Genomic DNA, 26039 nt, shown 5'->3' with positions numbered 1-26039 from the left:
ACAAACATATACACGTATGACATAAAGATGTCAAGGTAGAATATGGATGTATTGATATATATCCTATTTAATAGATGCTTAGTCTGAAAAACGTTACTATAACAGGAGTATACAGACTTTGGTGCTAACCTAGCAAAGCTAGAATTTAAAAAAATAAAATTATATTTATAAAGCTCAGCATTGCATAGGCTCTCACTTTATGATTTTGTAAAGAAGGTCACATTTTTCTATTTGCTTTTCTAGGCTATCTTTTGTCTTGTTACTACAGTTCTATTTAAGCATGAGGCTTCTTTGTTTAAGGTATGACCACTTTAGAAATAAAAATACCCTTCAGCTGGCCTGCCCAAACCCTCTGTCATTTTTCTCTTTTCTCTCCTTAGTAGGGAGAAGTGTCTTCTGTTTCTCAAAATTGAAACAAAAACAGAATTTTTCCCATAAGAAATGTCCTAGGCGGTCCTGTTCCCCAAATGAAAAACAAACAAACAAACAAATCTGGGCCATTATTTCTTGCGTTCTAAAACTAAGTGTGAGAAAGGTAGTGTGAGTTTAAGGTTTACAGTTTGGAAAATTGCAGCATTAGAAAGAAATGATAGACTGCTTCCACTGCTTGACTAATCAGAGCCACTCAATCAGAGCCCAGCTTACACAGGCCATTTGTTATCAATTTTCGATGCCTATTTCTGAATCTTCTATGTTTTGTATTATCTTGGGAACAAACTAGAAGAGATGACAGCTACCAAGTCACTTGCAGGGAGGTGGGGGACTCCCAGAGAAGGACTTCCTCCTCTGTGAGTGGGTCTTCAAAACGATTGTGATGGTGAAGGTGATGGACTGAGGGGGAAGGAGGGGGAGGGGAGGGGGAGGAGGAGGGGAGGGGGAGGAGGAGGGGAGGGGGAGGAGGAGGAAGGGGAGGAGGTGCATTCATTTAGTTTACTCTATGCCAGGCTTTGCCTACATTCACTTCATTAGTCCTCACTACAGTCTCACGTAGTAGTAACTCATTTTATAGATGACAATAAAAATTTTTAAGTAATGTGACCCATGTTGTATTACTAAGTGGTAAAGCTAGGGTTCACCAGAGCTCATGCCGATACCAAATTCATACTCCCAAACACAGCCTTCCCCAGTCTCTCAGTAGACCTCCCAGAAGACCAAGTAGCCTCAGGTAGCCACTGAGACAGAGAACAATTCCAATTTCTTTTCCACTATTTGGTGAAATGGTCCTGTCTAATAGCATAATTGTTCAACAGCTCCCCTCTGACCTAACTGTGCATTAACGTAGGGTCAATTGGAAGTATTTTACTCAACTTGGTTTAATACATAGCAAGCTGTATTTGAAATGGGAAGTGGTTATTGTAAAAATCTCAGATAAACTAGGTATATTCTGGGATTTCAAAATCATTATGATGAGACAGAAAACCAGACTAAAAATTCTGAAAAATTCCCTCTGCCTGTTTATTACATAATACTCAAATCTACTAAGTGTAAAGAATTCAAAATAGATTGCTGGTAGCCTTGTGTCTTCTCCCTGCCTCTAGATAATTTACCTAATAGTTTAAGAAACATCCTGGTTGATATTCATGTTTTCAAATATAGTGAGCCAGGCATCATTGGCAGCCCTTGGTGGTTTTCATATAGGTTATATTATATGAGCTTTTTAAAATGTCTGTAAGTGTATCTTTGGTTTTATTGCCCCATCTGATTTAGACATTAAGTTTATACTGTCTTCCTAAAATTAATTGGACAACTTTCTCTGATTTTACATCAAATTATAAAAAAAATAGATATTACCTGTTTCTTGAAAGTTTGATAAGACAACTTGTAAAACAATCTGGACTTGGATTATTTTGAGGAGAGATCTCTTATTACCACTTTTTTATTGTTAGTCTCCTCAAATTTTTATTTATAAAAGTCATATTTTATTATGTAAACTAGAATTTGTTAGTATTTATCGGTGCCCAAATTATTTTACAGTAAATTGCCATTATGTTTGGATTCACTTCCCCTAATCCATTGTGTGTTTTGCTTGTTTGTTTTTTGTCTTTTACAAATCAAGTCTTGGCATAGGGTATTCTGTTTTGTTACCTATTTCACAAAAACCACTTTTATTTTTGTCAATTGTCTCTATTTTACCAATATTTGTTGTTTTTTTCCCTAAATAATCACTTATTGCCCTTATATTTATTATTTAACCTGGACTCTTGGAACAGTGTCTGGCCCATGGTAAGCACTTAATGCCCGTTAGTTGCTGTTGTTATTGGCTAATCTCCTTTCCTCCAACCTGACTTTCAAAGTAATCAGTGTTAACAGACTGGTGTATATTGACACACACACACCCACAGTCATGTGCAGCACAAGCACAAGTGAACATGCGCACACAAATTTTATTTTATTTTCTATAAAAAATTTGGGATTAAATTGATACTTTGCAGCATCTTGTTTACTTTTATGTTTGCTGAAACGTATTATTAATAACCTCTTGGAAACACATTTCCATCCAACTGCTTTATTTAAATATCTATTAGTTGTTTGAAATGAATATTCTATCATATTAGTTGTCTGAAATGAACATGCTATCATTCATCCAAACTTTACCTGCTCTTAATCATTCTGTTTATTTTTTTTATTTTTAAAAATTATTTATTTATTTATTTATTTATTTATGGCTGTGTTGGGTCTTCGCTTCTGTGTGAGGGCTTCCTCTAGTTGTGGCAAGCGGGGGCCACTCTTCATCGCGGTGCGCGGGCCTCTCACTGTCGCGGCCTCTCTTGTTGCGGAGCACAGGCTCCTGACGCGCAGGCTCAGTAATTGTGGCTCACGGGCCTAGTTGCTCCGCGGCATGTGGGATCTTCCCAGACCACGGCTCGAACCCGTGTGCCCTGCATTGGCAGGCAGATTCTCAACCACTGCGCCACCAGGGAAGCCCTGTTTATTTTTGAGATGGGATGTGTGTGTTTTTGTTTAGTTTGTTTTATTTTTATTTTTTATTTTTTGCCACTACACTCAATGTTGCATGAATATCCTTGTATATGGTCTATAATTTCTGTCGAAATAAACTCCTGTATATAATAATATTTTTGGACCAAAAGATGTGTGCATTTTGAATGTTAGTATACACGGTGAGATTCCGTTATAAAGTGTGGCATTTTATTCTCCTAACAGCAAGTATCAGTCTAGTTTTCCTCCTAGCACAGGGCGGAGCCTAAAACATGCTGGAATTAAACTATCCGGGTCAAATCTCAGCTCCACCATTTACTAGATGGGTGCTTTGGTTAAGTTTTCTAAGCCCTGTGTCTAAATTATTTCATCTGTAATGTGAGGATGACAATAGTACCCCATCCTCAGAATGTTACGAGGATTAATGTAATAGTAATATTGGTAAAGTGTTTAAGTTGTGCCTGGCATCATATGAGAGATCTGTGTTTGTTAAAGAAATTTTAAAACTATAAATGTATAAATTTTGCCATCTAATTGCTTTTTTTTGACATTAATAATTCTCACTTTATTAATGAACTTAACTGCCAATATAAGTAGTCTTCTCTATACCAGAAACATTTAGTTGAGAGAACTGAGAAGCAGAAAGGTCATTAAACGTAAAGGATTTGTATTCTGGTTTATGCTCTTAACTGCTGTATTACATTATGTCTCATCTGGACTGAGGGAGTAAGTTTTTTTTTAATATCTTTATTGGAGTATAATTGCTTTACAATGTTGTGTTAGTTTCTGTTGTACAATGAAGTGAATCAGCTATATGTATACATATATCCCCATATCTCCTCCCTCTTGCGTCTCCCTCCCACCATCCCTATCCCACCCCACTAGGTGGTCACAAAGCACCAAGCTGATCTCCCTGTGCTATGCGGCTGCTTCCCACTAGCTATCTATTTACAGTTGGTACTGTATATATGTCCATGCCACTCTCTCACTTCGTCCAGCTTACCCTTCCCCCTCCCCGGGTCCTCAAGTCCATTCTCTGCGTCTGCATCTCTATTCCTGCCCTGCCACTAGGTTCATCAGTACCGTTTTTATAGATTCCATATATATGCATTAGCATACGGTATTTGTTTTTCTCTTTCTGACTTACTTCACTCTGTGTGACAGACTCTAGGTCCATTCAACTCATTACAAATAACTCAATTTCGTTCCTTTTTATGGCTGAGTAATATTCCATTGTATATGTGTGCCACATCTTCTTTATCCATTCATCTGTCAATGGACACTTAGGATGCTTCCATGTCCTGGCTATTGTAAATAGAGCTGCAATGAACATTGTGGTACATGACTCTTTTTGAATTATGGTTTTCTCAGGGTATATGTCCAGTAGTGGGATTGCTGGGTCATATGGTAGTTCTTAACTGCTTTTTAAATATATATTTCCTTAATACTTAGGATATTGAGCCATTTCCTATATTGATAGAACATCTGTATTTTCTCTTCCTATTCTATTCTTACCTTAGTTCACAGTAAGTGGCTGTTCTGACTCATATTGACATCAGGTCATGGTTCCATTCTTAATCTTTTGAGAATTTTATGCTACCTTTACACTCTGGTTTTATCAATTGTGGTTTATGCTTTTTAAGCAGTGTTAATTCTTTGTTTCATATTATGTTTGCATAGTTCAGTATCATGAATGTCTATCTGTGATAATCCAATAAAGACACAACAATTTGACTGTGACAATTTGACTCTGTATTCAAGTAATCTAAGAACGGACTTCGTTCTTTCTGATTCATTACAAAGGCAGGATCTTTACCTGCTGTGCTCACTGAGGTTTTCCCAGTTCATAAAAGAATGCCTGGCACATGGTCATCTTAAATGAATGTTTGCTGAATGCATCGTTCCCTTTTTCCAAAGTAACTTTCAATGTAATATAAAAAAAAAAATTGACAAAGCAAAACAAGTTCTAAACCAAAGCATGCTTCTAGGCTGATAGGCTCAGACTATTTTTTCTGATTATTCATATCATGTGTGCAAACCTACCAGTCTTTGAGGTCTGAGTGCTGGCACTAGACCCAGTCTAGCCTTGGCATAAAAATCCTTCCAACCCCTGTGGGCACCGTAGCCTCAGCTGCTGCTTTTGTTTGTTTCTCCATTTCTGTTTATTTAAATTACCTTGGCTTCTTCTGTATTTTGTTAGTAGAAGAATATAAAAAAGATAATGCAAAGGACATTATGCAATGCAATGAGGTCAAAGATTACTTGGATTCATGAAGATCATTGAACAAAGAACATCAGTCTAAAAAGCTGGACTTGTGTTCTGACTCAAATAGTTTAAAATTCTTTAAAAATTTTAAACTGCTTATTCTCTTTGTGAAATGTTTATCTTTCAAAGTTGGAAAGCAATAGATATTGCCAGATCAAAGAAATGGAGAAAAATGTGTAGGGAACAATAGGCTTTGCTTTTTTTAGGAAGCCAATGTCTTTAATTTTATCAAAGTAATATATGCATTGGAAAAAGTATAGAATTTATTATCAAAATACCCAAATGAAATACTGGCCTAGCCCTCTGCTTATTAGCTGGTTAACTTTGGAAAAAAATTATATAATATAAAATCTTAGAAAGTCAGTTTTATCACTTATAAAGTGGTGGTAACAATATTTTCTTCAAAAGATCATTGTATGGATTAAATAAGAAAATGTGACCTTGCTTTTTAAAAGCTCACACTCTATATAATGTTAAGTATTGTATTATAAAAAACACATTTGTTTTAATAAAAAATCTTCAATAAAAGATATGTCTTGAGCTAATTATTCCCCTTATTCCAATATAGAAATGGAACTTAATAATGTTTTAATCTTGGTCCAAAATTATTTTGTATAGATATAGAGAATTCTAAGAACTAGGCTATAAAGCACAAAGGGTCAAATGCTCAAAAGTTAATCACACAGTGAAATCCATGACAAAAAGCTGGTGGCAACTATCTAACATATATATATATATATATATATATATATATATATATATATATATATATATATATATATATATATATATACACACACACATATATGTACCTCAGTTTTCTAATCTGTAAAATAGGAATAATGATAATATCTACTTCATATGGTTATTGAGAGGATTAAAAAATAATACATGTAAAGTACCTAAATTAAGACCAGGTATACAGTAAATACTAAAGACTCGTTGGCTGTTTTTCTCTTAGTTTTTATTTGTTTGTGCAGAGCAGTGGTTAGTTAGCACAAAGTAAATATTCAGTGGTGGTGAATCATGAGTGATGGAGTGTATGAATGTGAGCATTAGGCTTTTTTTCCTAAAGGATCTCCTAATTACCTTCACGTATATTTTATTATCGTATGCATTTCTCCTCTAAGCTGCCTATTGGAAATTAACTGGATTTACAGCTAGGCACTTTGCTTTAAATAAACTGAAATTATTCAATTATCACGAATATAGGTATATTCAAATACTCTAAAGTTAATTTTTTGGAATGATAGACTATTTTTGTCTAACAGAGTTCAGTTACTTAAGATGCCCTAGGAAGTCAAAGTACTTGTATTACTATGATAAACAATTTTCTACTTTATATCATTAAGCATTCATTAATAAACTACATGTCTGGCCTGAAGGTTTCCTCTCTGGGGAATCATTTATTTATGGCTTCAATTGACAATAGTGTCTGTAGACTCTTGAGTGCTTTAGCATTTGTGTCTCCGCTGGCTGGTTCCAGATTGGGTTTCTTCCTTCAGAACAACTCTAGGGGAATAAATAGAGCCATTCTCCTGACCATGGACGGCTTCACGGGAGGTAGAAAATAGGATTTCTTTTATCTGGCTTTTGAAAATTCTGTCCCTAAAAATGTAAATAATTGAAAATTCTTGCATTATCTTTTGGGCACTCTCTGAGTTGTGACCATATATGTGTTTAAATATTTGGCCAGCCTTGTCAATTTCATGCATGATTCTACTATGGGTAGTTCTTATACTGGGTGAATGACATGTGTCTTATTAGGAGGACTTTGTGTTAAAATTGAAAGGTGAGGATGGAAACCATTCTGTAACCAATCATTACATATTCCCTATTGAAATGATTTCCAATGTTCATAACACACTCAATAATCACACTTAAACACATATAGCCTTATGGACCTCTATCATGATTACTACTCAGATTAGTTAAAAATCATCATCCATTCACTTATTTAATAACTAAAGTATGTAATAAGTGCCTCCACATAGTCTCTGGAAATTTAAAGATAATTAGCAATACCACCAATCTTAAGGAAGTCATGAAAGAGAGAAATAGAATTTAACATTTTATAATGCAAAGTGGTTTAGAGAAGGTTGTTATTAGAGAAGAAGATAATAAACATTCTATTTTTCCATCAATTCAGTATTGCTACATTATTTTATCAGAATCATAGTGATATGATGGACCTCTTTTTAAGCAGGAATGCTCTTTATTTTTGTTATTATAATTTTAAGTTTTCCTTTCTTGATCTCCGTACTACACTGGCTCTATTCACTACAGTAGAGGTGGAATAGTATAATTTAGCATTAAGACATGTCCAATACCATGTCCCTAACCATACGTATGCCCCTGTTTTTCTGAACTTTTAAAATTCTTTGAATAAGACTTGGCCTCTCTTATCAATAAGACTTGATTTTAAACGTGTGGCTCTCTTCTCCAAGAGCACACATTCTTTTCACATTCAGGAAATTTTTACTTCTCCTCTGGTCCTTCAGATACCCATGTTAACTTCACCTGATACTTTTTTGACACATTTAGGTTAAGTTTGATGTCCCTGCTGTAAAATTTCATATCACCATATACTACTGGGTTATGGTACTTATCACTCTGAATTATAACTTCTGCTTGGCTGTCTGTCTTCCCAACCCCACTGTAAACACCCTGATGAAAGGGGTTTGCAATCTGGCCCACCACTGTTGTCCTCATGCTTACATGGTGCTAGGAATATAGCAAGCCTTATATCAGTAATGAAATCAGATGTTCTGTTAAGCATGTAAATAACACTATAATATTAAGTGAGTACTTACTATGTGCAGCTTAGTGCTGAGTAATATATATGCCTCGGTCTTATTTAATCTTCTGAAAGTGCCATTATTGCTCCCAGTATGGGAATTATACTACAATCCTTTTACAGGTTTGGCAACTTGTTCAAGGTCACAAAACTCGTAAGTGGCACAGCCAGAACCGAAACCCTGCAGTCTGACAACTAAATTAACACACTTGTATGCAATGGATATGTTAATCTCTGATATTTAGCAGAATCATTAGTACTAGGTTCACATTTGCATATGACCCTTGTGGTTACCTATTGTCAATAATTAATCATGCCTCTTTACCTGTTTCCATAATGTTTTTGGGCTACAGATTTTCTATGTGAATAAATATATGTGGCAATTTCCAAAGTATAGGAAGCTTTAAGAGAATGACACAAGTACAACTAAAAATAGACATCGAGGAAAATATTTCTATGTGATTATCGCTTTATAGTTATGAAGATAGATATATGACCATCAGCTATGTAGTTTTTTTCTGATAAAGGATGAAACAGCATTGTCTTTTGAATTATTCCATTTTAAGTATATCGCCCACATAACAGTGAAGTGTAAGATTGATAGATACAGAGATGGATGGATTTTATTATAAGTGCTCATGAATCTTAGTATGATTGAGGCAACTGGGGGTGATCAATACACGCTATCACTGAATAATAGAAGCAGTTCTAAATTTAGATTTGTTTTTTACTTACGTCACTCCCCATGGTGGCTATAGATTTTTAAAAGAGAATTTGAAAATAGCAAAACTTTTTGTTAAATATATTAAAAAACATGAAGAATAGAACTGTTCTTATGTTTTCTTCCGGTGCTTTTAACTGTTATCCCTTTTGTCTTCCAAAGCAAATGTTAACGGCTGCAAACGTTATAGAGATAACAAACGAATGGCACATGAATCTCCACTTTGTTATTATCTTTATATGAATTATATACTTTTATACTGATCTTTATGACTATTGTTGGGACTACATGTCCAAAATCAAGGTGTTGCAGGACCACGCTTCCTCTAACATAGACAGGAGAATCCTTCCTTGCTTCTTCTAGCTTCTAGAGGGGGCCGGCAATCCTTGGCCTTCTTTAGCTTGTGGAGGCATCACTCCTATCTCTGCCTCTGTTGTCACATGGCCATCTTCTCCTGAGTGTCTCTGCATCTTCATTCGGTGCTCTAGTCTTACAAGGACACCAGTCATAATGGATTACTGCCCATTATGGATTACTAATAGCATATGATCTCATTGTAACTTCATTACATTAGCAAAGATCCTACTTCCAAATAGGGTCACATTCTTAGGTACCCAGGGTTAGGACTTCAACACCATATCCTTTGGGGGCCACAATTCAACCCACAGCAATGCTTAACCAGATATGTACTCAAATTCAATCAGGAGAAGTAAGTACACGCTACTCCGTGTTCTGGGATTCCAATCTGCAATATGACACTTTTCAATGAACGGACGCAAAGCTATTGCAGTGTTCTTCAGATCACATAGTGAGTAGAAATTAACAATGAGATGAGGACAAAGCAGTTTCTTTCTATTATGGGCTTCATATTATTTAAGGCTCTTTATGTATCTCTAACTTAATTTTTGAGTGAATGACATATTCACGTATTTTCCCATTTCTGTCTGTCTGCTATGTTGTTGTTGAACCAATTAAAAGTAATTTGCAGACATTTTGGCATTGAGCACCTAATAATTTGGCAAGTGTTGCCTAAGAATAAGAACATTCTCTTACATGACCACAAGACCTTGATCCCATGAAGGACACATAATATTAGTTCAATATATTATCTAATATATTGTTCATAAATAAATTTACCCATTTTTTCACAAAATTATATTCATAGCTGCTAATTTTCAAACCAAATCCAAAATGTTCATGGATTGTGTTTGATCATCATGTCTCTTCATTTTCTTTTAATCCGGTAGAGTCTCCACAACTTGTTTTGGTCTTTCGTGACACTGACATTTTTGAATAGTCTAAGGCAGTTTTCTGGTAGCATGATTTTTCTAATTGTTTCCACGTGGTTATTAGATTTAGTTAACTTTTTTCTTTTTGCAAATATGTTTCACAGATAATAATTTTTATTCCCATTACAAAGTAAATAATATCACTTGTCCTGCTAATTAATGCTTATGCTAAGCTTGGTCACCTGGTTACTTTAATGATAAAGCTAAATTTTTCCCTTCATAATTATAAGTAATAATGTGATTGAGGCTTTGAGATGATATGAATATGTTGTATGTATGTCTTTGGCACTCAGGGTGATGCTTTGTGGACTAAACTATTAATTTTGGTGTTGGTGTTATGATCTTTTATTTTAATAATTCTTTCTATGTTCTTGAATGCATTTTTCTAGAAATAAGACTTTTTCATTTTCTCCTCTCTATCTTTTATTTTCTTGGTCCCTTGGTCTCTTGCTCTCTTTATCATATTATTGTAGACTCACGGAATCTTATATTTTCTCTATTTTTTTAAAATCCAGGGATGAACAAACTACAATGCAGTCCACCAACTGCTTTTATACAAACTGTGAGCTAAAAATGTTGTCAGCAATTTTTAATAGCTATAAATATACAGAAAAACACTTCATGGCACATGGAAATATAAATTTCATATGAAATTCATAGAGGACAGGAGAAGAAGTTGTGTGATGAACCCAGTTAGAGCTGGACCAGAGGAGGAGAGAAAAACTCTTGTCAGAGACCCAGTTCCTGAAGCAGAGGTGTGAGTGAAGCTAGCAGGGGCCTGAAGAGATACCCCTTGTCCTCTTTCTTCTCTCGTGCTCAGATGCTCTACCTTTGCATCCTACTGGCCAAATTCAGCTAGAAGACAGCTATCAGCTGTCCTCAAGTCAGTCTCTGGGACCCAAAGTGAGAGTGTACAGAAGGAATGGGCTGGGGGCTGGTACAGATGAAAAATAGCCAGCATATTGAAAGACAGTGATTTCTACAGGAAAAAAAAAAAAAAAGTAGCATAAATGGTGGTCTAAGTCAGGTGCAATTTTTATAATGAAATCAATAGTACTTGACTGTATACTTTAAAATCCCATCTTCTAAAATGAAATAAAAAAGAGCACAAAGGCAGTGAAAAGTATTTCATTTATTTATTTATTTCAGCAAATATTGGCAAGCTGGAGAAAGTCAAGCTTGAGAGAGTCAAAGTGTTACCAAACATTTCAAGGTATTTGTGATGTGTACTTCGAAAGTTTGAAAAACTGAAAAATTTCTACCCCAAATAGTTAAATATTCTTTTTTGAGTATCTGTAATATGTCACAAGTGATTTATATACTTTATCCAAAGCACTGAGATATTGTTAGTATTATTCTCATTTTGTGGAAAACGAAGCTAAGAAAGATGGTTAATTCAGATTTCATAGCTAATATCAGAGCTTGATTGAAAGCCAGGTCTGCCTACTTCCTTCGAGCAGTTCTGTGTAAGTCCCCTTTCCCTTTACATGTACATTATTCCAAGTGATTCAGGCTCATACAATGATAAATGCATGGATGGTTGGGAAATAAAATATAACAAAATAAATTCATGTGCACTAAATTTGAGCTTCAACCACCATATTTAACATTTATTTAATATCTATCCTTTTGTTACTTGAAGAGATTGTTAAAAATCATGTTGCACTGTAGGACATATTTCTCCCAGGGATTTCATAAGTGAACTTGGCTGGCTAATTTTTCACTCTTCAAAAATATGAAAGGACGCGTTGAAAGAAATAAATAATAGAAGAGAATGCATGTCAGAGAGTCATTCCACTTGGATTCCGCTACCACATGTAGTGGTTACTTTAATTGTTGTCTGCAAGCAACATTTTCAGTAATTATAAAACTTGAATATGCAATTACTAGGTGTCACAGGCTTTGTGGCTGTTCTCAAGGCCCTTTTCAAATGTAAATAGAGCACAAATACGTCAACACACACAAAGAGTCTCGTCCCCTGCCACTTGACATGACTAACATAATATGCCCTGCCATGTATTTAGGAATAAAAGCTCTGCTTCTCCTTACAATATGTTGTCAGGAGAATGTCTCAGTAACAGTGGTGTAACATGATTCCTCTAAAATCTCTTGTGTTCGGTTTCTACTCCTGTGCTCTCTTGAAATGCCAACCAATACTGCAAACAGCATTTACAGTCCCAGACACCACCTGCTGTCTCAGTGCACCGATGGCTTGTCTGACGAAAGGGTCAATTTTATCGTATGTTTGGACTAAAAAATGGAAATCTTCAGGAGTCATTGTCAACGCAAGTTTCCAGTTCTGCATAAATAACTAAGATACCCTGGGGAATGAGGTTGGATGTTGTGATCATTGGGTATATTTTTCTATAATTTAGTGCAAAATAACATTGGCTTTGAACCTTCTTTTTGGATGTTCTTCATGGCTAGATTCTGTAACCAGTGAAGAAGGCAAGAAGAAATTTGGATTCCTCAGAATGTCTTTAATCCGCCTGCCAAAAGCAGGTACCAGTTCTTCTGAAACAGATTATTTCTGCTTGTTGATATGGAATCATTAATCTTGTTTCATCGAAATGTGACCTGGAATTGTTGCTCCCCACAGCCCCCAAGAAACCTCGGTGGTGGCTTTTCCTCAAAGTGTGCTAAAGTATCTCCCTCTCCCCACTGAGAGGTAGAGTCTACTCCTCCAGGCCTGGATTCTAAGCTGGCTTGTTGACCAATAGAATATGGCAGAAATTGTACTGGGCTAGTCCTGGGCTTAGTCTTTGAGATGACTGGCAACTTCTGCTTTGTTTTCATGGAAAGCCCACTAAAGATAGATGCCATGTAAGCAGCCCAACTAATACAGTCATGGTGTGAGGACGTCCAAACCAGCCACATAGAAAGGACGTAGGGAGAGAGAGAGAGAGAGGCTGTAAGAGGATACTAAGCCCACAGGTGTTCCAGCCATCTCTTCCAAGATGCCAAACATGTGAATGACAAACTGTCTAGTGAAAATTACATGTTTGTAATTCATCATAAATATCTATGGTGAATTTTATGTATCAACTTGGCTAGCCCGTGGTACCCAGGTATTCGATCAAATGTTATTCTCGATGTTTCTTTGAATATATATTTTAGATGAGGATAACATTGAAACCAGTAGATTTTGAGTGATGTAGATTGTTCTCTGTAATGTGGGTGGGCCTCATTCAATCAGCTGAAGACCTTACTTGATTAAAAATAAAAACCACAAGAAAGCCCCATCAAAAAACCACAACAAAAACCTGACTTTCCTGGAGGAAGAGGGAATTCTTCCAGCAGATGGCCTTCAGACCCTGACTGCAACCCTTCTCTCAATCTCTAACCTGTTGGCCTATCCTGCAGAATTGGGAATTGCCAGCCTCTACAATTATGTGAGCCAGCTCCTTTAAATCAATCAATTAATCTTGATACAGATAGGTAGATAGATAGATAGATAGATAGGAGAGACACATACCATTCGTTCTGTATCTCTGGGTAACCCTGATAATATAGACTTATATAACCATTTAAAGTCTCTGGAAATTATCCAAAAGGCATACACCAAATGAAGAAACATTTATTCAAGAACATCTACTAAAAATCTGTGATAACAATACGATCACCTCCTCTTCTCTCTCCCCATCCCCAGCTCATCAACAAGAAGCCAGTCACATGCAGCCCAATTCACAGGGCTCCCTCTAACCACCTGCCCTCATTCTAGGGCCACAATGTTCTCCCAAGAGCAATGTACTAGCCAAAAAGCAGAAACAGTCCAAATGTCCTTCAACAATGAATAAGCAAAACGTGGCAGGCATATCCACAAAATCGAATATTATTTGGTAATAAAACTAAATAGCATATTGGTATATGATACGGCATGGATGAACCTTGAAAACATTATGCTAAGTGAAAGAGGCTAGTCACAAAAGACCACATATTGGTTGATTTCACTTCCACGAAATATCCAGAATAAGCAAATCTATAGAAATAGAACATATTTTAGTGCCTCTAGGCCTAAGGCTGGGGGGAGGAGTGGGAGCCTCAGTGGGTACAGTTTCTTTATGAGATAATGAATTCTTCAAAAATTGTTTGTGTCGATAGTTATACATCTTCGTGAATATACTAACAACCAAAGAATTGTGCACTTTACTAATGTCAAATTATATTCTAGTAAAGCTGTCAAAAATTTGAGGACATGGCATGGCGTTTTACAAAATTCTTTTAGCAGGCCAGGAAGAAAAATCTGGATGAGTACTGCTGTGAATCCTTTCCTCTTGAGTCCTGGTCTAGCTTAGGGTGCCCAATGGTGGGGACACCTTTATTTTCAGCACTTTTCTCATCTGCTGTAGTCCTTCATGCTTACTTGTTATCTTAAACCTTACATTCTAGACCTATCTCTGATGACCAGGACCCATCTCACCTAGGACATGGTCAAGGATTCCATTATGGTTTATAGTGGAAGGCCAAGTCTACCGATTCTACATGCCTTGTGATTTCCAAAGGGAGGCAAAGCCAAAGCCCAGAGCTTTTGACCTGCTCAGACAAACCTCCCTGTTCTCTGGCTATGATATAACTGTGCAGTCTGTGGTGTGTGCTGCTCTGCACTGCTCAGCACTAACTAACCTTCAGGCCTCTGTCCAGATTTCAGGAAATGCATGCAGAAGCCAAATTTTCTCATACCCACTATCTCTTTTCTTTCTACTTTTTAGATATTAGACATCAATAATGAGGAATGAAAGGGCAAATTCCATCTGTTCTTATTTTAAAAAAACCAACAACAGCTGACAGATGACTTTTTTTAACCAAGACAGGTAATAATCTTGACAATCAAGAGACATTAAACTAAATCCCTACTTCCAACTAGCCATTGAAATATATATTTAATGTAAAAAATTATTTATATGAAAGCATTGTAAAATGTCTTTTTTTACATAGAGTCAGCTGATTCCAAATTGTTTCCAAATTTCTTGAAAAGTTTAAAAAATTTCTATAAGTTTTCATAAATTAATGCTTGCATGAAGAAATAAAATTTAATACACTTGAATATTAATTTCCTACTTCTAGTTATTCCATTTCTTAGTACTTTTATAATTGTATCAGTTGCTATGCTATTAAAACAAAGGTATTCGTGGTGCACATGAGAAAACAGAGCAAAATGGAGCATCAAAACCTAATTTTTTTTTATTGAAGTATAGTTGCTGTATGATATTATATGTTACAGATTTACTATATAGTGATTCACAATATTTAAAGGTTATACTCCTTTTATAGTTATTATAAAATATTGGCTATTTCCCAGTGTTATACAATATATCCTTGTAGCTTATTTTATGTCTAGTAGTTTGTACCTCTTACTCCCCTAACCCTATATTGCCCCTCCCCCACTCCCCACTGGTGACCACTAGTTTGTTCTCTATACCTATGTCTTCTTCTTTAAAGAAGAATAATACATTTGTCTAATAAATCTGTGGAAAGTATTTTAAATAAAAAAACAAAACAAAACAAAACAAAAAAAAACAAAACAAAAAAACAACAAAGGTATTAGTTAAATATTAAAATAAAAATGAATAAAACCAGTCTCAATACAGTATGCTAACACATATATACGGAATCTAAGGGAAAAAAAAAAGCCATGAAGAACCTAGTGGCAAGACGGGAATAAAGACACAGACCTACTAGAGAATGGACTTGAGGATATGGGGAGGGGGTGGGGTGAGATGTGACAGGGTGAGAGAGTGTCATGGACATATATACACTACCAAATGTAAAATAGATAGTTAGTGGGAAGCAGCCGCATAGCACAGGGAGATCAGCTCGGTGCTTTGTGACCACCTAGAGGGGTGGGATGGGGAGGGTGGGAGGGAGGGAGATGCAAGAGGGAAGAGATATGGGAACATATTGTATATGTATAACTGATTAACTTTGTTATAAAGCAGAAGCTAACACACCACTGTAAGGCAATTATACTTCAATAAAGATGTTGAAAAAAAAAAAAAAAAAAACCAGTCTCACATTACATTATTCCTGAGGTGGTGCAACTCTCCTTGTAGCATTTATAAAAGTAAACATTATAGGCATACCCTTAAGGATTTGTGTAAATCACTCATGAAAAACTGTTATTTCTAAACTGTAATCAATTGTTTCTGATTCACAGATAAATTATCAGGTTAAGATTACAGTAATGTCTTAGGATGCCCACTCATTTGGTAGCTTGTTTTCAAGCTAGTCACGTGTGTTGGACATTGTTTACATGAACACATTTGACTGTTAGGCATTGTGAGCACGTGTGAAGTTTGGTCTTGTGAGTCTCGGCTAGATGTTCCCCGGCAACTCCCCTTAACCTTCCCAGCAGCAGACAAAACACGAATTTTCTTTCACAACTTACTAGTGCCAGAGAAATTATGTCCACTTTTTACCTTGAGTTTTTAAAAGACCCATACAAAGATTCCTTCCTCTCTTTCTTCCATCTTTCTTCTGTTTCCTTTTTTTCCTTTCTTCATTGTTATTGAGGAAATTAAATTGATATTCAGTAGTTAGGTCACTTGTACACTGATTCCACACTCTGAAATTTTCATTTGATTCAAAGAAATATCTCTAATACACACATATTCACAGACATAGGGTGTGGATAATTCAAAGAAAAAAAAATGACATAACTAAGAAGTTCAGAAATATTTCCTTGATTCTGTACAAAATAATATATTTTGTTTTAAAATAGGAACCCTATTTAGTATGTTAATTTTTAGGAAAAAAGAAATCTGGCTATTTTTTTCGTTTGAAAACAAAATATACCCCTGATTTTAATTACTAACATCCCATCACTGTAACAGAAAACGAGCTAATCCACGAACCCAGGGACTTGTTGGTACCTCTGTGCCCCAGCAATATAGTTTCTCTCCCCAGTGCTGTATGGAGCATGTATAATAAAGTCATGATTTTCTGAGCACAATTTAACCAGTAAATTGCTTACTAATGGCAGACAGCAGCAGAAACTAACTTTCTTTATTAATCACAAGCTTTTCTTTTCTGCCCCTGTGCTATGGCAGCCTTGGAGTAACCACACAGCTCAGTGTACATGCAGAGTCCAAAACCAAGGTGATTTTACCTTAGATGACTAAGTTTTTTCAGTAGACCCACGGGTATGTGGACAAACCTTAAGCTATGGAGCTATTCAAGTAAGAAGCTTACTGTTTTATGCAAAAATCACTATAATTTAGAGGAAAATTATACTACATGTTGATAAAAACCTGGAAGGTATATGTAGTCATTCTAAACCCCATAAAACATGCTACTGCAAGGTGAGTGGGAGCAATCACATTTCTCCTCTGCTCTTAACTTCCGTGTTCAGATTTTCCCTCTGCAAAGAACAGGAGAAAGATTTAGCTAAAATTTCTCAAAACTGATATTGCCTCATGGAGACTGGTACCTTTTCAGAGGGAGCAATGGAAATTTTCTTCACTAAAACCCAGCCCTGTAGATTCAGCCACGTTCCCTGGGACACAAAGAAAGCCACGTCTAATAAAACTATCCCCAAATCCCTCCTCTGTCTCTGCCCATGTTCATGTTGAAACTATACTCATTTGTCAAGACCAGATTAGGTCAGAAAAATGCAAATTTGAATTGTGAGGTTTAAAGTATGTCAGTGTCTCTTTAGTTTCCTCCATTTAGGTGTTGTATCATTTTAATTTTATTTTTTAATTGTATATATTCTTTCAGCCATCCTACTAAGGCAGTTCTCAAGCCTTTCAGCAGATTAGAATCAGTTCGGGGGCTTTAAAAAAATACCTGTTGCTGAGCCTGACATCTAAAGACTGATTTAATTGAGTAGAGGTAAGTTCAAACCTCCCGAGCAGATTCTAATGCCCATTCAAGGCCGAGAACCACTACATAGTCTTGTCTGTGCACATTATTTTCTACAATTTGAACCGGAGCCATTGATTCATACTGGAAACCCTTCATTTGGAGAGTTGCCTGCTACCTTCTTGGGCATTTCCACCCCTTCCTTCTGCTTTCCTGCTTTCTTTCCTCATTCCTCCCTTGCTTTCTTCCTTCCTTTTTTCCCTCTTTCTTCTCTGTTCTTTTCTCTTCTTTCTCTCTTCATTGTTACTGAGAATATTAAGTGATACTCAGCAGGTAGCTCACTGTACACCAATTCCACACTCTGAAATTTTCAATTCGTTCAAGAACTATCTATAATAGACCTTATCATTCACAGAGATAGGATGTGAATAATGCAAGGCAAGAAAAAAAAAACCATAAGTAAGAAGTTTAGAAAATATTTCCTTGAGATGTTTAGGCTTTATTTCTAACTTTTTAAGAAATAGTGGACACAGCTTTCACTTCCTCTCTTGTCACACAACTGTATGGCTTTTACAATAAACATAGATTTGCCATCCCTATTCTCTAGAGTCTATGGAATATATATATATATATATATATATATATATATATATCCTGTAATATATAAATATATTATCATTATTATATATATATATATAACTCCTGTAATAGGACATAGGAAAAATATTTTATAAACCTCAGATTCAATTGGTTTCATTTGAGTGAGTGTCTGCATTCTTCTTTCTCTTCTTTTTATTATTTTTCAAAAGTTCATCTTAAATCTCAGTGTCCTAATATAGTTGGAGAAATATTTTAAAAGCATAAGTATATGTTCATCAAGTCTAAGTAAAAAAATCAAAAGTTTTGACATACGAGGCCATAAATTTTGCTCTCATACATCCCTTGATAACAAAGAATAAGGAAGACGTCACAGCAGATCTAAAAAAATTGGGTCAAAGTAAAGAAAGGAAGATGAGATAAAAGAATTAAGAGATTGGAAGGAGAACTAATATTCCCAGTTTACAAAGTGTTCACCAAGGTATAGAATCTATACTTGATGAATGGAAAATTATACTGTAGGTCTATCATTTAGTTTAAATGCATAATCAGTAGAGGAAATAAGCATGGTGATAACAGAAATGATAAGACAAGGAGAAGGGAGGTGGTTCAGTGACAGTGCAGGTCTAGCCTTCACAGCAAAATGCCTATGTGTGCTGGTGATGGAAGGAATAGTGAAAAAAATACAAGTTAGAGACTTGGACACATTTATGACACATGTTCAAAACAAAAATCGTCCTGAAAGATAAAGTGACTCTCTCTAGAAGCAAGACAAGTGCAAAACATTGTGGCCAGAGAACATTTCCTTTTATTAAAAGCAATATTTTATTTTTTACTTTTTAATCTGTATATGTAATATTTTTTTAAAACCTACTGGTTACACAATTTAAGTGTTTGGAATAATTTCATTACTTTATCTTTCTCCTATTGGTATAGCTCTTAATGTTTCAGTTTACCTCTTGGAACCAAGCTGTACTACTCTTTGATTGCTTGTTTTCATTTTGTGTTTGGTTCCATGCAGCAGAATTCTGAATATTAGGAGGGAAGTCACATAGTTATTGGTTTATGTGGAATATGGAGTTATAAAAGATAAAGCTTCCTACAGAATCTGTTTTTCTAAAGAAACAGCTTCTCTTCCTGAATTTCTTTATTAACTTTTTGGTTGTGAAATATTTCATAAATGCAGAATATTTAAAATATGTATTGGTGTTTATTTAAAAATGCTTTAAAAACAAATGTGTAACCAACAACCAGATTAATTAATAACACATGGCCAATGATTTGACTTTATTGGTATTTCTTTGATTAGTAATGAAGTTGAACATGGAGTCCTCTAATTATCAGCCATTTGTACATCCTCTTTTGCGAAATACCTGATGAAAGCTTTGGTTCTGGGTTCTGTTTGACATCCAAAGTTGCCTTCAACTCATGAGCTAAACATTCCCACATTATTTCTTTGAAAGTTAAGCTTATGATTAAAACACAAATATGTGACCTTCAAAGAGTTACTCATCATGAGTATTTTAGCTCAAGTAGGATTTTCATAATGGTTTTCATTCTAAGAGTGAGCTAGGACACATATCAACTGAGGTAGAAGCATACATTTTGTGTATATCATAATTTTGCCCAAGATTCAACTTTGCCCCATGATTCAAACTAAGAATTGCATTCTTTGCAAGTGAAAATAGCTGACCTTCTCAGTATCTGTGTTTTCTGAAACATCATATAGCTAATAGTTTTAAAACTTTGTGCTTTCAAGACATTCATTCATTCAGCCCACAACCCCATGTGTCAGGCACTAAGGTGGACACGAGATGGGGGAGAAAACAAACATGAACTTCCTCTAGACAAGGCTTTAAAACACTAGATAAGTCAGAGACAAAAAACAAGTTTAAAAGAATAAAGAGTGTAAAAACTTTCTTTATAAGACCTGAAAAATAATCTGAATATATCTAAATGCAGCGATTCTTGTTATCCACTGTACTTCTATTCTATAGAGTCACCTTAAACACTGAATTAGCAAATATTGAACCATCGCTCCTCAGCAATACAGAATTAAGTTTCTGTCAGCCTCTGGTCACAACATTTTTTTGACAATCAATCAATACAATACATAACCTGCTTTATGTGTACTGCTGTTTAAAGACACCTCATTTAGTATTTATTGTTGATTCACGTACACTGAACTCACGGACAGCAGGAGAGTAACTCATGCCTGCAGGGAGCTTATCTAACCCAACTGTTTTCTCCCTGAGGTTCATCACAGTTTTCTTATGCTTAGCAACCCAACACAGCACTTCATCAGGACACTCCTGGGCCATTTAAAATAGCGAAATCACCAACATAAACCACAAAATGGGAAAAATACTGGCACAAAACATACCTAGAAAAGGACATGTACAGTATGAGCTGAAACGCCACGTGGGAAAGGGCACGTGCGGCTACTCAATTTTTTTGCCCCTCTGCACGTGTCTGCAAATGATCTGGAAAGTGACACACACATTGTTTGAGGTTAAAGTACATTTTGGCGAGCAGGCAGATTCGCAAATATTGAATCACAATCCAGGAATAATGACAATAACTGTATTTTCATAGGTTTGAAAGCACAAATGTGTCTTTAAATAAAACCTTAACTGAATACAAGCTACTTCTTAACTACTGGCCTTCATAGGTGTGCCAAAAATCTAGAAATAGCAAAATTAAAGCCACCAGATCAGTAAAATCATATTTAGTCAGAGTTTATTGGGCATAAAAGAGCAGTTTGTGAACTGGGAGCTCTCAAACCCAAACTGCTATGAAGTTCAGAGGCATGACGTCACAAGATGGTTTTTTTTTTTTAACAAATTATGAAATGGGTTCTTTTTTAATTTAATTTAATTTAATTTATTTATTTATTTTTGGCTGTGTTGGGTCTTTGTTTCTGTGCGAGGGCTTTCTCTAGTTGCGGCGAGCGGGGACCACTCTTCATCGCGGTGCGCGGGCCTCTCACTGTCGCGGCCTCTCTTGTTGCGGAGCACAGGCTCCAGACGCGCAGGCTCAGTAGTTGTGGCTCACGGGCCCAGTTGCTCCGCGGCATGTGGGATCTTCCCAGACCAGGGCTCGAACCCGTGTCCCCTGCATTGGCAGGCAGATTCTCAACCACTGCGCCACCAGGGAAGCCCCACAAGATGGTTTTTAAAGTGAAAGTGAGGAGGCTATTTAATATCTACCATGATTGGTTATTCCAATGGGGATTTCCAGACGGCAGGAGATTGGTTAAAGTGGTTATCTTATAGCATTTTATGAAAATGACTTGCATTTCTTTTATGATGATCAGAGGCATTTACAAGAAATAACCTAAGTTAAGTTTTGCTTATGTTCATGAATCAAGCTACAATGAGTTTTGCTTACATAGCTTAAATGGTTTTCTCTGCTCAGGAAATTCTCAGGTGTGGTCTCCATTTTGTATTTTACTTTAACAGGTGAGACAATGTGAAAAAATTATATAGCAGATGTGACAAATACTAATGCAAGAATGTTATAATGGATAGTGTTCTCTTATTGTTGTTTTATGGGGTGGAATTATCATTCTTAGCCTTGAATTTCAGAGTATGTTAGTTCTATGTCCAGACTCAGAGGCATTTTATGTGTGTGTTTCCTTTGGCTTTCAAAATATTCTTTAGTCAAAGAACAAATCTACTTTAACTTTTCATCTTTTGTTATCTTAATTTATTGAAATTAATTTCTGAATTGCAGTCACAGAATTCTCACTAAAAAAAGACTTTACTGAATAAAAGTGTATAAATCCACAGCTTTAGTATGTGTTCCTAACTTCTTCCTGACACAGTGATCATAGCACAGAACTGACTTACAATAGATTGAAAATTTGGGATGTAGATGAGTATTTTGATCACCAGCCAGTCCAAAATTGAGTCTACCCTTTTCCATCATAACTTGAGAGCAAAGAGGAGTCAAAATGAAATAGAATAAGGAAACTTGGTAATTTCCAGAAACAGTCCCTTGTCCCTTTGTGAAGTGGTATTATTATTCAATTTGAAGTTTTATAAGCTTTCAAAAACTTGTGATCAGATGACCAAAAAATAAAAACAAACCACTTAATTATGGGTGTCATCTTTTTTTTTCACCAGTATAGGAAGTGAGCTGAGATCAAGCAGAAAAATTATTTCAAAATATGCATATGTATTTTATTCTTGTTTCCATTTGGAAATTGAGTGTAGATCAAGGAGCAAGAAAGCTGTCCCCTCATCTTATAGACATGTTTGCTAGAGTATTTCTTCATTTTCACTATTAATTTACTGATTCACAAGGAAATACTAAGCCCCACCTATTTGGAAATATGTGTGTGCTTAAAACAGATATCACCGACATTATAAATTTTGCATTCTGTTCTGTGGAAGAAAATTTATTGATTTGCTGATTAGCACAGAATATGTGTTTGTTTTTAATTGCTTAGTTATTTTCCCGATCTTTCAAGTCATCAATACCTAAACAAAGACTACAGTGCTCACTGTGTGATGTTGCCAATTTTTCCAAGTAACCTTGGTTACAGGTACAACTTAACAGATTTGTTATTTTCTATGATTATTTCTTAATTAACTGTGACTACCGATTATATGCAAACAGATCACTATTTAACATTACATGTTATTTCAGACATGGTGTCCAATAATTCAAAAAATACTATTTTCTTATTGTCAAGCTATCAGGGAACATGATATACATTGAGGAATTTAAAACCTTGTAAGCCCTTGCGGTAAGACCAGCTGGCAGCCATTCTGCCACAGAAATGAAAACTGAGATATTGTAACTTTACTATTAAATGGTAGGATTGGCCCCAGGGAGCAAAGAGCTTTTGTTTGTACAGGAAAATTGCTTGGTAGTGACAGAGATTCATTTCAAACCTTTCATGAAGTTTTGGATGATTTCCCAAGAGATGTCTCTAGGGGTCAGAGAAGAATGGGGAACACAAATCTGGCCCTTCTATTCTTGCTGGAAGGGAAGAAAATTAATACAGGGGAATTTGAGCTGTATCCATTTCACTCAGAGAACAAGCACTTGCATTAGGAACTGTTTTTTTGTGAGACCCTTTCACCTCCACCCACTTCTATTGCCTAGTTTCACTGGTGTCACTCTGACAAAGAAAACTGATGGAGTCAATCATAATATGAATATGGTTGTTTGTGTTCTTCTTCTCATAATACCAATGTGTGTTTGGTTAGTCGAGGCGGTCAGCACTGTTCCCAGTACCTACCTCAATGCTGGGCACAAGGTAATAGTCAAATGGTATTTGGTAAAATTTTAATAACCTTTAATGTATGCTAATAAACACGGATGGTAATTTAATAATTGTTTAAAGGAGAAAAGTGTAATATATAAAAACGATTAGCAAGGAGACTCATGTTTAATGGTAAAAGGATAAAATAATACAGCTTCTATGGGAAGGAATTTGAAGATATCCAGCACAATTAAAAGGCAAATTCTTTCACGCAGGCATCACATTTCTCAGAATTTATTTTTAGGATATTTATTGCAGCACTCTTTAAAATATTAAAGGATTAGGAATTGTATAAATATCTAAATACCTCATAAAAAGTAGTTAAATGAATTATGATGCTTTAATATAATAAAATGCCATGCAGCTCTTAAAATTTATGTCAGATCCATGCATAACCTCTCATAGAATTTCTAAAATATACTGCTAACTGAGCAAGTGAGACACAGGAAATTACATAGAGTTTGCTGTAATTTGTGAAAAATAACAGAGGAGTGTGTGTGTGTGTACGTGTGTGTGTTTATACACATTCATACAAATACATTTAGATTTGTGTACACAGTCAGTACTCAAGATACCCAAGAAAAGTTGTCCCTGGAAAGATAAATGAGTGGCCAAGTGTACATGGAAGGAGGTGAGAAGGAGATTTTCTATTTAATTTTGTGCCAATATAATGTATTGTGTTATCAAAATAATTAAAACTCATTTTAATATTATTGCAAAAGCAAAAATACAAATTACGACAATGAAGTAAAGCTATTTCATGTATTTTTGTTGTTAAATGTATGGAAATCACTTCAGTATTTGTTCAATTTGAAACTTTTCAGAAACTTTCAGGATTTTGCACCATTAATTGGGAAAACTCAAATTCAGGAAGTTCATTGTTGAAGATAATGGAGGTAACACAGTGGGTGAGATGTCTCTATAAGTATATTTCTACATAATGAGCAATTAAGTGAACGTTTTGAATTAAGTAATGTTTGTTCTCATTTTAACAGCTCATGATTCACAACCATTTTAAAGGATCTGTTTGTCTAAGTAAGTCTGTTTAAAAGTTTCCCTTAAATTACTATATACGACCAGTAATTTGTGATTTTTTAAAAAATTGACTCTCCTGGGTCATATTGTCAGGTGCTGCATGGTCACCTCAGTAGGGATATTTCAAGTAAAATCACTTGAGTTTTGAAAAACCCTACTCTTTATCTGGAACAATAAAAAGCATGTTTATTCAGAGTAGAATATAATTTAGATCATTCATGAAATTATTGCAACATGAAAAAGGAGAAAGGGAGAAGAAAACAATTCTTTATAAAACTAATTTCAGCTATTAAAAATAGAAGTAATGATAGATTAGAAAAATCATCTTGGAACCGCCCATATAGTAACTGATTCTGGTGGAGATTGTCAGCAGATACTAGAAGACAGGAAGAGAGATGTTTGAAGAAGTTATTCAAGTGGGGCCCCCAAACCCCCACCGCTTACTCATTAATAACAAAGGGAAAGGGGGCTTCCCTGGTGGCGCAGTGGTTGAGAATCTGCCTGCCAATGAAGGGAACACGGGTTCGAGCCCTGGTCTGGGAAGATCCCACATGCCGCGGAGCAACTGGGCCCGTGAGCCACAACTACTGAGCCTGCGCATCTGGAGCCTGTGCTCCGCAACAAGAGAGGCCGCGATGGTGAGAGGCCCGCGCACCGCGATGAAGAGTGGCCCCCGCTTGCCGCAACTAGAGAAAGCCCTCGCACAGAAACGAAGACCCAACACAGCCAGAAATAAATAAATTAATTAATTAATTAAATAAAAAACAACAACAACAAAGGGAAACATTTACCTGTACTTGGAAAGAGCTGGTGGTCACCACAGTCACCAAGTGAGCAAACTTGGCATGGCCAACATTTTCAAGATGATATTCTTCCTAATATAACACTTAAAAAGAGCAAACAATAACCTAGTATTGCTGAGGAAGCATTGTTTCTCTGAAACTCAATCCTGAGGTACATAGACAAACCCAGAATATGGGAATAAAATCAACAATTTAGCATGACCCTGACTTTCAAAAAAAAGATGTCACAAACATCAAACATTGGGTGACTTTTGTAGATTAAAACTCACTAAATGACCAAACATCAAAACCAAATATAGCATGCAAACCTTAATTATATCTTGGATCAAATCAAGAGAGTTATACAAATATATTGGGCCATAGAGGAAACTTGAACATGGATTGATTGTAGCTCATATTTTACAATTATTGTTGATTGTGTTAGATCTGGTAATGGCACTGAATTTATGTAGAGAATGTCTTTATGTTTAAGAGATGCATGCTGAAGTATGTATGTCTGTAACCTACGTTCAAATAATT

This window comes from Balaenoptera musculus, chromosome 14 (assembly GCF_009873245.2).
Source record: "Balaenoptera musculus isolate JJ_BM4_2016_0621 chromosome 14, mBalMus1.pri.v3, whole genome shotgun sequence".
In the NCBI taxonomy this organism is placed as follows: Eukaryota; Metazoa; Chordata; class Mammalia; order Artiodactyla; family Balaenopteridae; genus Balaenoptera; species Balaenoptera musculus.
This window is presented reverse-complemented; position numbering follows the sequence as displayed.